Consider the following 12,600-nt stretch of genomic DNA (forward strand, 5'->3'; position numbering starts at 1 on the left):
CTTCCTGTAAAGCTAGATAAAATGCAGTTTGAACGGACAGTGAGTCTCTATATGTCAGGCATTTTTCTGCCGTAGCAAATGGCAACTATTAACTCTAAACTTTGAGATTTTTATCCAGAAAGAACTTGGAAATCTCTTCACAGTTAGATAATGTCTTCTCAGAAATGGGTTGTGGACAGAATAGATTAACCAAGCTGACAACCACTCAAATGAGTTCCTAGAGGGTGAGCCTTTACAGACAGAAAGGAAAATAAAAGTGCCCGTGTCTCCCCCACTGCCACAGTGAAAGGCTCCAAATCAGTTTGAACCATCTCCTATAAAATGTGAAGAGAGAAAGGCAAGGCATGTTCTCTCCTTGGTTACTGCAGAATAGCTAGTCCTTGCCCATATTATTAATGCTATAAATCTTGAGACATATTCAAGGTGGTCATTCTTCCTAAGTGGAAATAATTCTACTTCATGGTAAATTGCAAATAAGTTACCACGGGGGATAAAGACAATCTTTCTGATTACTAGGGCTTTTCTGCGTAGTTACTTTTTATACTATTGAGCTTTTTTGAGTAGTTACTTTTTATACTACTGAGCTTCTCTGAGTAGTTGTTTTTATAGACACTTTATGTGTTTCAATTACTTTGCAGCAAATTACCACAAATTTAGCAAGTTAAAACAACACACATTTATTACCAGTTTCTTCCAGTCAGGAGTCTGGGAAATGCTTAGCTGATTCCACACTAGGATCTCACAGGTAGCAAGCAGAGTCAGCCAACGCTGGGTTCTCACTTGGAGGGCCCGGTAGCAAAGGATCTACTTCTAAGCTCCTTCCAGTTGTTGGGCAGAATTCATTTTCTTGCAGCTGGCTGGAGGCTGAAGACCTCCCTCAGGTCCTAGAGGCTGTCTAGAGTTTCTAGAGGGCACTTTCAGTTCTGTGCCACGTGGGATTCCCAGACCTGACCACAAACTTCAAGTCTGCAGGGAGAGTCACTGGAGCAAGTGGGATAGCAAGACAGAGTCATATAAAATAATCGCTGGAAGGATGGTCCGTCACCCCTGCTGTATTGTATTAGTTAAGTTCAAGTCATAGGTCCTCCCTCATTTAAGGGGAGAGGAACACCCAAAAACTGTTCAGTCTTGTCAACTTTTTACCATGAAATTTTATTTCCTCTGTTCTGGCAAACAAATATTTGTAATTTTTTAAAAATTATCTTTATTGTTGAAAGTATTACAGATATCCCCCTTTTTTTTTCCCCATTGTCCCCTCCACCCACATCTACACCCCCCACCTTCATTAATCACTATTGTCTGTATCCATGGGTTATGCATATATGCATGGAAGTTCTTTGATTAATCTCTCCCCACCCACTCTCCCAGCCCCACCTTCCCTCTGAGATTCATCAGTCTGTTCCATGCTTCTGTGTCTCTAGATCTATTTTGTTCCTCAGTCTATTTTGTTTATTAGATTCCACATATGAGTGAGATCATGTAAAACTGAATCAGGAAGAATCAGAAAACCTGAATAGGCTAATAGCAATTGATGAAATCAAAGCAGTAATAAAAAAAAAATCCCACCAAACAAAAGCCCTAGTCCCAACAGCTTCACAGGGGAGCCTTCTAATTCTTTGAGTTGTAGGGTTGGATAGTTTAATAAAAATTTTTCTTGCTTTTTGACATAGGCCTGTAGTGCTATGAACTTCCCTCTTAGGACTGCTTTTGCTGTTTCCCATGGATTTGGGTTGTTGTGTGTTCATTTTCATTTGTTTCCAGGAAGATTTTTATTTCTTTCTTGATCTTACTGGTAACCCATTCATTGTTTAATAACATGCTATTTAGCCTCCAAGTGTTTGAATGTTTTTGAGTGTTTTTACTGTAGTTGATTTCTCATTTCATGCCTTTGTGATTTGAGATGCTTGATATGATTTCAATCTTCTTGAACTTGTAGAGACTGGTTTTGTGTCAAGTGCACGTGGGTTATTCTTCAAGAATAACCCATGTGCACTTGAGAGGAATGTGTATTCTGCAGCTTTGGGGTGAAATGTTCTATAAATATCAATTAAATCCATCTGATCTAGTGTGTCATTTAGAGTCACTGTTTCTGTGTTGACTTTTTGGAAGATCTATCCTGTGAAGTCAGCAGCGTGTTAAAGTCCACGACTATGACTGTATTGCTGTTGATCTCTATCTTAAGTCCTTAAGGTAATTATTGATAGGTGCTTATTGATTGCCATTTTAATTCTTTATGCCTATGTTTCTCTTTCTATTTCTTCTTACTATTACAACAGGTACCTTTAACATTTCCTGCAATGCTGACTCAGGGGTAATAAGCTCCTTTAGCCTTTTTTTGTCTGGGAAGCTGTTTATTTCACCATCTATTTTGAATGATAGCCTTGCTGGTTAGAGTAGTCTTGGTTTCAGATCCTTGCTTTTCATTACCTTGAATACTTCATGCCATTCCCTTCTGGCCTGTAGAGTTTCTGATAAGTCAGCTCACAGCCTTATGGGAGCTCCTTTGTAAGTAACAGATTGCTTTTCTCTTGCTGCCTTTAATATTCTCTCTTTGTCTTGACTTTTTGGCATTTTAATTATGATGTGCCTGGGCGTGGGCCTCTTTGGATTCTTCTTGCTTGGGACTCTCTGTGCTTCCTGAACTTGGGTGACTTTTTCCTTCACCAGATTAGGGAAGTTTTCTGCCATTATTTCTTCAAACAGGTTCTCTAACCCTTGCTTACTTTCAACCTCCTCTGGCACTCCTATAGTACAAATATTGTTACGTTTCATGTTGTCCCACAGCTCCCTTAAACTGTCCTCCTGTTTTTTAATTGTTATTTCTTTTTTGAACTCTGACTGAGTGATTTTTTTCTACCCTGTTTCTAATTCGCTGACCCCATCCTCAGCTTCTTCTAATCTGCTATTTATTCCTTCAGTGTATTCTTTATTTCTGCTATTTCATTCTTCATCTCTTTCATAGTTCCCATATCTTTTTTCATGCTGTTGAGTATCCTTACAATCAGTATTCTGAACTCTATATCTGATAGATTGCTTATCTCCATTTCATTTAACTCTTTTCCTGGAGACTTTTCTTTTTTTTTCATTTGGGCTTGTTTTTTTGCCTCCCCATTTTGGCTGCCTATTTGGGTTTGTTTCTATGTATTAGGTAGATCTGCTAGGATGCTCAGTCCTTTTGAAGGGTCTTTGGTGCAGGCTAATGTCAGATGCAGTTTGTGACTGGCCCTGAGTACCTTGTTTGGAGCTATCAACAAACCTTAGCTTGGGGTCTCCTCTGCTGAGGCTGGGTGCAGTTGGACAAGACTAAGATGTACACCAAAGTCTGCTTTTCCAAGACCCAGGTCCAAAAGCAGATCAGGCAAAGACTCAAAGTGCTCTGAGGTCTGCCTCTACATGCAGGCTGATTAATCTGATTCTTATAATAAGCCTTAATAGAAACTCCACAGGGTTGTGTGGCTGGTTGTTATCAGTCTCTTAATGAGCCCCAGGCTGTGGAAACTCCTCTCTGGAAGGGGAGAGGTTTTCCAGCAGGGTGGGGCAATTGCTTAGCAGCAAATTGGCTGCCTGAGAAAGTTGTCCTCTGTAGTAAGGGAGAATGACTTGGCACAAGAATCCAGAGGGGTGTCTTCTGATCTCAACCTCCAGAGCCCGCAAACCCAGATTCTCCTCAAACAGCTCCAGTGCACTCTGCACTCCCTCTGTACAAAACTTTGTGGGTTGGTTCTTTAACAGGGTGCCTGCATTTCTAGCAGTCTCTCCCAATCTCTATGTAGTCCTCACTTTTCCTCCTTGGTTATGAGGATTCTCTCCAGCTCGTTTTCAGTTATAGTTGATTATTCAGGATGGTTTTTCTATATTTTAGTTGTAATTCCAGTTTGGTCCTGGGAGAGTGTCAGTGTAGCTTCCATTCAGTCTGCTGCAATCTTTAATCTCAGATATTTGTAAATTTTTAACTACAACCACAGAATTGTTGAAACTTTCACTTAAGAGGTTCCTTTAACAAAATCTATACACCAAAATTTTCTACTTTCCTCGATAACTATTATACTCCATCGTCTTTGAGTCTCCTGCCTTTTTTACTGGGACTAAGAACACAGTGTCAATTCAAAACAGAAATATCTATTTGATTTCAAGTTCTTAACAGCTACATACAGTTGTGATAAGTAAGAGGTCAGGGGACCCAGTTACCCAACATAGTCCTTAGACCTGAATCAGTCTCTTAAAGTTGATGATCAGACACTCTTTAACCATCCTTTCATTGTAGTGCAGCCTCTAACTACATTTTAGTCTACTGAGTTTTGCCTTCACTTTAGTAACTGAGGAATGAATAAGTCTTTAAATTTGATCATTAGAAAAAATAGCTCTTAGAAAAGGCATTAGTACTAAGAATTTGCCCCAAACCCCTGGGTTTCCCTCACTCCCTTTTTTTTTTTTTTTTTTTTTTACTGGTAATATTGGCTTTCTAAATAATTTGAGGTTCTAAGTTTTATTCCTGCCACTGCTCCCGACACCAAGGGATGTCATACTTAAAGAAAGTCGTCCCTGCTCTTCAAGTAAACCACAGATGGCTGGAAAACCACTTGATATACTCTGGCTTTAAACACAAACAAAACACTATTATTTTCTGAATTTTTCTGATTACTAAAAAATATTATTTTGACATTTAGAACAAAGTGTGTCAGTATTCCTTTCATTGTTATGAAGATCACACAGCAAGGATTGCTTACTAGTCTCTTCCTGGCTATATAACTTCAGGCCAAATTCTATGCCTCCAAGCAACCTTGCACTTTGTTCTGAAAAACCCACTCATCCTACCTTCTGAAAATAGAAGTCCTTTCTTGTCTTTATTCACAGTGTGCTCTCTTGGGTCTTCAACTACCTGGTACTAACTTCACCCTCACCTCCAGTAACATTCTCCTCTTTTTTCCTACCTGCCTAGGCTCTCTAAGCACTGATTAAATATAACTGAAACATTCATTTTCTGATTTTAAAAGCTGATTCTAGTTCGTTATATCATTTTTTTCTTCTCTTTGATTTTCTAAGATAACAGCCAGGTGATTTTTCCCTAATGATTATAAAATGTCCATTGTGGGATTCATCTTTGGTTGGAGACTCTCTATTTAACACAAGATGGTTATTACAGACAGATTTTTCTTTCCCAAAGACTAGTCTTTCTGTATCTAATTATATAATTTAAATCTTATTAAATCTTATTATTTTAGCTTGGGGGAGAACTTGCAGGAGAAATGGCTCCAACTCTACGTATTTGCAGACCACAGGCAATTATCACATCCATAGCTCACTAAAAAATCAAGCTCATCAGTGCCCTTTGCTGTATTTTTATTCTATGATGACAAATGAACATGAACTTATGTACTTATGTACTATCAGACTGACTGAGTTAAAGACACACACACCTTGGTATCTTGCTCTATATAGCTTTTCTTTTAAAATACATTTTTTAATATGTCTTTATTGATTTCAGAGAGAAGAAGGGAGAGGCAGAGAGAGAGAAACAGAAACATCAATGATGAGAGTCATTGATCGACTGCCTCCTGCATGCCCCGCACTGGGAACAGAGCCCACAACCCAAGCATGTGCCCTGACCAGGAATTGAACCACAATGTCTTGGATCATAGGTCTGTGCTCAACCACTGAGCCATGCTGGCTGGGCTTTATATAACTTTTTTAACCATCACAGACCTCATTGAGTGGATGAGTGCCCCTGGTCTTCTTGAACTCTTTCCCAAGGAGCAATGTTGGCCCAAGGCAACTTGTCTTCAGTCTTCACTCCCAGGTCATGTTCACAGGTTCTGGATGCCCTGTGTTTGGTAAGACATTGACTCACGCCCTGGGTATTGCTGAGATATACTTTTAGTAATTACTAAATGTCATATTAAAAATGCACAAATCATATAAAACCTTGGCTGAGGTTGCCATGTGGCATAACTTCCTGGCACGAATGCACCATAGGAATCAGTCTCTGTAAAGTCATGCAGCATGGTGGTACTGCCTAAACAGTATCCAAAATATGTTATTTTTTATTGTTTAAATTCTTCGTTAAGACTGGGTGGAGACTTTAACAATTGTGGGTGTTTTTTTGTTGTTTTTTTTTTTTTGCTTGACTCAACTAATGAGCTAGTATGTTCCACTTACTTAATTAGTCACCCCTTCAACTTGATGAGGAAGGTGAAATCTCAGCTGATGTCTCTGTCCATGGGTTAAGAAAATTCATTAATTTATTAATGTAGAAGGTGATCTAGTTATACACTGTTAAAAAAATTAAGAATATTGAGGTTTGATTAATTTCACAATCCGAATACATTCATGGTAACAAAAAAATTAAGGTCTATGCTTTTACTACTTAAAAACATTCACATATATGCCATTTCATATCTTTCTTAGTCTTGCAAATACATAGGGTGCTAAGCCTAATAGTATTGGAGTTCATTAACCGTTTTCTGAAATAAATAGCTCTTCAAAAAGAGAAGATGTTGGATTCTGTGTGAACTGTGCGTAGTATCTGGTCCTCACGATAACAGAGATTTCGATCCTGACATCAGGATCTAAGAGGCCACAGAGCAACAGAGCATTTCAATTTATGTTTAAAAAAAAAAGGAAAAAGAAAGCAGACTGGATCAGTCCTACACAGATACCATAAAGACAGCTGAGGTCCTACGGGTCAGGCAAGTATTGTAGCACAGTAATAATCTAAGCTTGTATGATTTCACATTTCATTTCTTCGCCTTTCCATTTGGGTTTATATTCTTTTGTGAATCAGTTGCTCATTGGTATATCTTCTTTCTATTGAACTGAACTATCCAAAAATCATCATGTCAATACATTTTAGTGTGGTTTGATAAATCATTGTCAAATGTGCTTTTTCAAGATTTATTGAATTAGTTTCTCAAATGGAGATTTAATTTTGCTCCAAACGAATATAAGGAAAAGATAGTCTTTTTAAGAATGTGAGGTTGACACTAAGGATCTAATCACTATTCTACTTTTTTCTTTTTCTTTTTTTAAAATTAAACTTATTTGGGTACAATTCTATAATACAAAATCAGCCTACTCTCTTCTTAATGAATGGTTTTTGAATAGGAACACACTTTCTCTTACTTCTGGTTTCTATGTGGTCGGATGTATCCTTCAGCCCCTTAAAGCCATTCTTTTCACTCTCTTTCTCACAGGGCCCATGATGAGGAAGGCTGATTTCTCTCACTAGCAATTTTGGGAAAGAATAACTTAAAATCAAAGCTGAACTCTTGCCATGTTCATTCCTCTTTGGAATCAGCTTCTTTCAGGGAGCACATGTTCTACTCAGCTTTTTCACGCTGCACATGATGCAAGGGCCCATCTTACAGCACTCTCCGCGGTGTCCCAAGTAATGTACAACAGAAGTGACGAGCACACGCATCTTGTCATTTTCTGGACTTCAAAGTACTTTTAGCATTTTATAACTAAATATGATTCTTGGTGCGTACATACAATGTAAGTAATTTTTTCTCTTTATAACTTGCTAAGAGGTATTTTTACTATTCAAATAATGCTAAATTTAATTGTCATTTTCTGCATCTAATGAGGTGATCATCTTTCTTGATTTTTAAAACTAAGCTAACATGCTAATCTGCATTAGAATTTTTTTTTTTTTTTTTTTTTTTTTTTTTGGTACTTAATTTAAAACCTACCTAGCATACTTCATACTTGGAATAATTCCATGCATGTTGTAATATAATCCATCATTGGTGGGGTTTTTGTTTGTTTGTTTTTTAGTTTTTCATAGGTAGTTTACTTTAGTTTATGAATTAATTTAAAGGAATCATGCATCTTTGATAATGACAGTGAAAAGGGAAATATAAAAAGAGTGCTAAAGAGTAGTTGTAAAACATACATACATGTAAAAAAAAAAAATACCCAAGATTTTAAAAAATCATCCATCTATAATTCTATAGATTGATCAGCCCAAGCTTTGTGATTCTTATCTTGGGGTTAATCTACTTATAAACTTCACATTAGTTTTCTTTGTTATAGTTCAGTTGAATACTTGAGAGGACACATGTAAATGTTTCTAGAATGTTAACTGGTTTGAAATGTTCAGAAGAAAAGTGTCCTAGAAGAGAAAGCACCCACGCTATACTGTAGAGGGTGTCAAGTTAGTACATACAGAAGGACAAACCTCAGGTGTGCAAAAAGATAGAAAATGTAAGGATGAGAAAATTTCAAAGTTATAAAGAATGAAGCAATCCAAGAGTCTAGACAGAGTTTATCTAAGCAGAGTGAAGACCTCAGTAAAGGCTAAAACTGCACTTGTGCATTCTGTTTCCTCAGCAGTAACTCCCCCCTTGTGGAAGAGCATTATAATGAGAAAAACCATGTGCCATGTGAAAAAATGCATTAATTACAGGGACACTCATTTAGTGTGGGTGGCTGTGCATTTAGAGAGGGTTTGGAGAGGAAATCAGGAGGGGTTTGTGCTATAGAAGACAAATAATGTCTTGAGAAAAAGAAATGGAATCTTTATACAAAGGAGTCTAACATTACCCCTTACACATATAGACCTTCTTGCTGGTGCTGGATACCCAGTGGCCCCAGTGACAGTCTGTGTGAGAATAAATCATGCGATTGTGTGTCCACGTTGTCATCGCTTACTGTTTGTACTTCATCACTTCCAGAAAGTATCTTTAGATTTTAAAAGGCAAAACTCATGCCAGCAGCACATGCTGTGTCGCACTGGAAACCTCCTTCTGTCAAATCCTGACCATTATGACTTAAATTCTTTGGGTGCAGGCACCATATACTTAAAACGGCCTATGTTCCAAAGGGCTGTAAATATAGTAAGTGTAAAACAATCATCTCTGAATGATAAAGATACAAGTAGGTAACATTTCAGGACACTTACATTCTTGCCACAGGAAACTGAACTTCATAGTAACTCACGAAACATTATTCTTATAGTGATTGCATTTTATAATCAGAAACATTCTTAAAAGTTAGGCAATACAGTTTCAATAAAAAATATGTTTTTCCCCAAGTTAGCATATCAATTTCAGCATTGCTAATGTCATATACAAACCAGCTGAGAAATCCATTTTCTGTGTTTTGTTTTGTTTTTTCAAAATACTATATATGGAATTTTACATCGACGTGGAAAGAGGACAACGGACAGGGGCAGGAGATGATTGGCTCCCTTCATTAAATGCGTAGATGAGCACAAATGACATTCCTGGACAGGTGACGGCATCTAAAATGATGTGTCAGAGTGTTGAGACACATGATGAAAGAATATGCAATTAAAACTTATAAGTAGATGCAGTAAAAATGTTTTATTTTAATGCATCCTTTGTTTCCATAATTCATTAATTGTTTCCACTTTTTCTTTATTTCTTTCTCTTTTTTTAGTATTTTTGTTTCATAATGTATATATTAATCTAACCCTAGCAATGCCTTAGGATACCTCATAGGTGGATAGAAAATTGTAACAATGGAAGCCAACTTAAAAAGGAAATAACAGAAGCAGGTCATGACCGTGACTGTCACAGCACAGGTTGCCCAGGGCCTTGTCCTGCCATCTCGAGAACCTTCTGCTAATAGGAGCAGAGCTGTCAGGCAAGGCCATGGTATCAATCTTCTCATTTTACTTTAATGCTGTTGTTCCATGACTTCCGCTTTACAAAAGATATTTCAGGGCTGACTCAGCTATGTTTATGAGATTAGCAATAGTGAAGATAAGTGTTTGGAATGGGAAGTTAGCCCCGCAAATATTTTGACAAGGAGGAAAGAATTAATGTCTCAGACAATGGCAATTTTCCTTAATAACTGTACCTCCTATGGTAAAAGTGTAGTCTAAAGAACCAAGGAGAAAACCATAGTGCAAGTTCAATTTGAAGAGTGTTCTACATAATTAGAGTATGTAACCTAACTTGAGTATTATTCATTACTGGTACTCATCTTAACTAGCATCAGAAATATTATGTTAATCATAATAATGACTTTCTTACTGACTGAGAGTTAACCACTTTTCCATTAGGAACAGTTCTTAGTCCTGCTAATTACACTCTTACTGTTTATTATTTTGGTTACAAATGGAATATCTTCCCACAGATATTTTTCTGATTTTAAAAATGGAGAAATATATGTATAAGTTAGTAAACCATGTTTTGGAAATCCCAGATAAATGTAAGAATGAAAATGAGGGGTTTTGTTCATCCAACAGATATTTATTAAGTTCATTCTAGGTGCTAGTGCTGTTCTAGGCACTTGCAATATATCAAATGAACAAAACTGACACAGATACCTACCCTCATGAAGATTATATTCAAGTAAGTCATAATCAAGATATAGACAGTTTTCTTTTAAATTAGATAATATGTGTTCAAGTGATGAAATTAAGATTTTATTAGTTATCTAGCAATGGTATTTATATTTTAGATATTCACAAGAACAAACAATATATTTCAGTATATCAATTGATAATGTACATTTATATAAGCAGTATAATTGAAGCAAGCCAAGCAACAGCATTTGTTTTCTCAAATATCATTCCTTCTGGAAATTCAAAAAATAGTTAAAAAATTAAAATCTCTAATAAAATGAAGAACTAGGGAGCAACAGTTCATATTCAAATGTAGTTGTAATTAATTCCTAATATTTATTTTCTTTAGCTGCTAAAATGGAAATCTAAACCAAGATTCAGATTTACTTTTTAGTATCTTCCAATGGAATTATGTTAATTGTGCTTGATTTTAGTTATATTCAGGGAAATAAATTCAGTCTTTGGAAAAGAAAACATTTCACAGTTACCACTGTTCATTGACTGATGTTTTTTATCACAGTCAACCAAGTTTTTTAAAAAATGTCCTGCTTTCTGATTGCTTAGCTCTTAATTTAATATACTTTACTGGTCATGGTTAAACCGTTTTCACCATGCATTATACTCCTGCATGGTATCCTATTTTTTTCTGCTGTTTGTTATTATAATTAGTGTCAAGTTTTCTACTTTCTAAAGAAAAAACTGTATTTGCTTATTTTACTGCCAATTTCAAAACAAAAGAAAAAGAGGAAAAGGCAATTATATAATAAAGCACAATTATTTCTCTTTTCTGATGACAAAATATTTCTAGGAAAGTTTAAGTTTTACTATAAATAAATGCAAAAATATATTCAGGTCCAGTACATGGCAGGTAAATTATGGAGAGATGTGAAAATATTTGTTAGATATGTATTTCCCTGCTTGACATTCATCTCTCTCTTTAGTCATTTTATCATTACTTATGCTTCTTGTAGGCCCATTTGAGATATATTTTCCCAACCAGTCAAGCCTATTAGTTTGCAAAGGATTTCTTTACTTTTCTTTTCTTTTTTTGTAATATATTTTTATTGATTTCAGAGAGAGGGAGAGAGAGAGAAAGAAACATCAATGGTGGAAGAGTCATTGGTCGGCTGCCTCCTGCATGCACCCTACTGGAGACTGAGCCCAAAACCCGGGCGTATGTCCTGACCGGGAATCAAACTGTGATCTCCTGGATTATAGGTTGATGCTCAACCACTGAGCCACACCGGCAGGGCACAAAGGGTTTGTTAATATAGATATAATGCAAGAGTAGGGCATGCTCATCTTCAAGGCACACAAAGAATAGCACTCCATGAGTTTAATAATCTGAGGGTTAATATTTGGGAGACGTAGTGCAATAATTTATAACCATGAATTTATGTTATAGTTCAGATCAGTTTACTTATCAGTACCCCTTAGAGTCTGAATGAATTGACAATTTGACAGGTGAATTTCTATAGGAAGAGAGGGAAGAAATTATTTTATCACCAGAGGGCAACATGATTCTCTGAAAATCTGAAGTTAATACAAAAAGTCTACCTATAAACACCATGCCTGGGAAATGATAAGCTATGAAGACAGGCCTCGCCTCTTTCAAAGTTTGGTCTGGATCAAGTTCAATTTGTGTGGTTCAGCCAGAAGTGCAAGTGCAGTTTTTGCTGATGCTTTTATTCTTAAACGTAAATGTCAAAAGATTTGATTGAAGAAAAATGGAAAGGGGCAAACATTATTAGAACCTTTCCTTTGAAATAATGACCTCCTTGCCTCTTCTCATTAATTTTAAATCATCACCACTACACAGCCCCAGAGGCTCCATTTATCTGTAGTCTGGTGACCAGTAATTGACATTTCTCTCCAGGTTCATCAATTTTAAACCTTGACAGCAATGAACAAATTGCTTCTGCTTGACTACAGTAGGTAGCCTTGAAATTTATTAATTTACTCCAATAACATCTAATTACTAGAAGGTGCTCTGTCAACATCTTCACCCCCACAAGTACCTTTTCTAAGTTCTCACTTAGCACACTGCACCTAGTAGGTATTAAAATGATTTTGTGAAATAATGACAAAAAATATTATGTGCTAGTTCATGTAATTTCTTTTTTTAAATGTAACAATATTAATTTATGTCATCTAGATATCACTTAACTGTCCCAGGACTTCTATTATTAAATATTTGTTTCCCAAATAGACTTGTCCCTGTGAGCAAAGACAAATGTAGCAGGGTGAGCAATGGAATTGCCTGTAATACCAAAAGACTAAGCACAATG

The sequence above is a fragment of the Miniopterus natalensis genome, chromosome 2 (genome assembly GCF_054644295.1).
Source record: "Miniopterus natalensis isolate mMinNat1 chromosome 2, mMinNat1.hap1, whole genome shotgun sequence".
NCBI lineage: Eukaryota > Metazoa > Chordata > Mammalia > Chiroptera > Miniopteridae > Miniopterus > Miniopterus natalensis.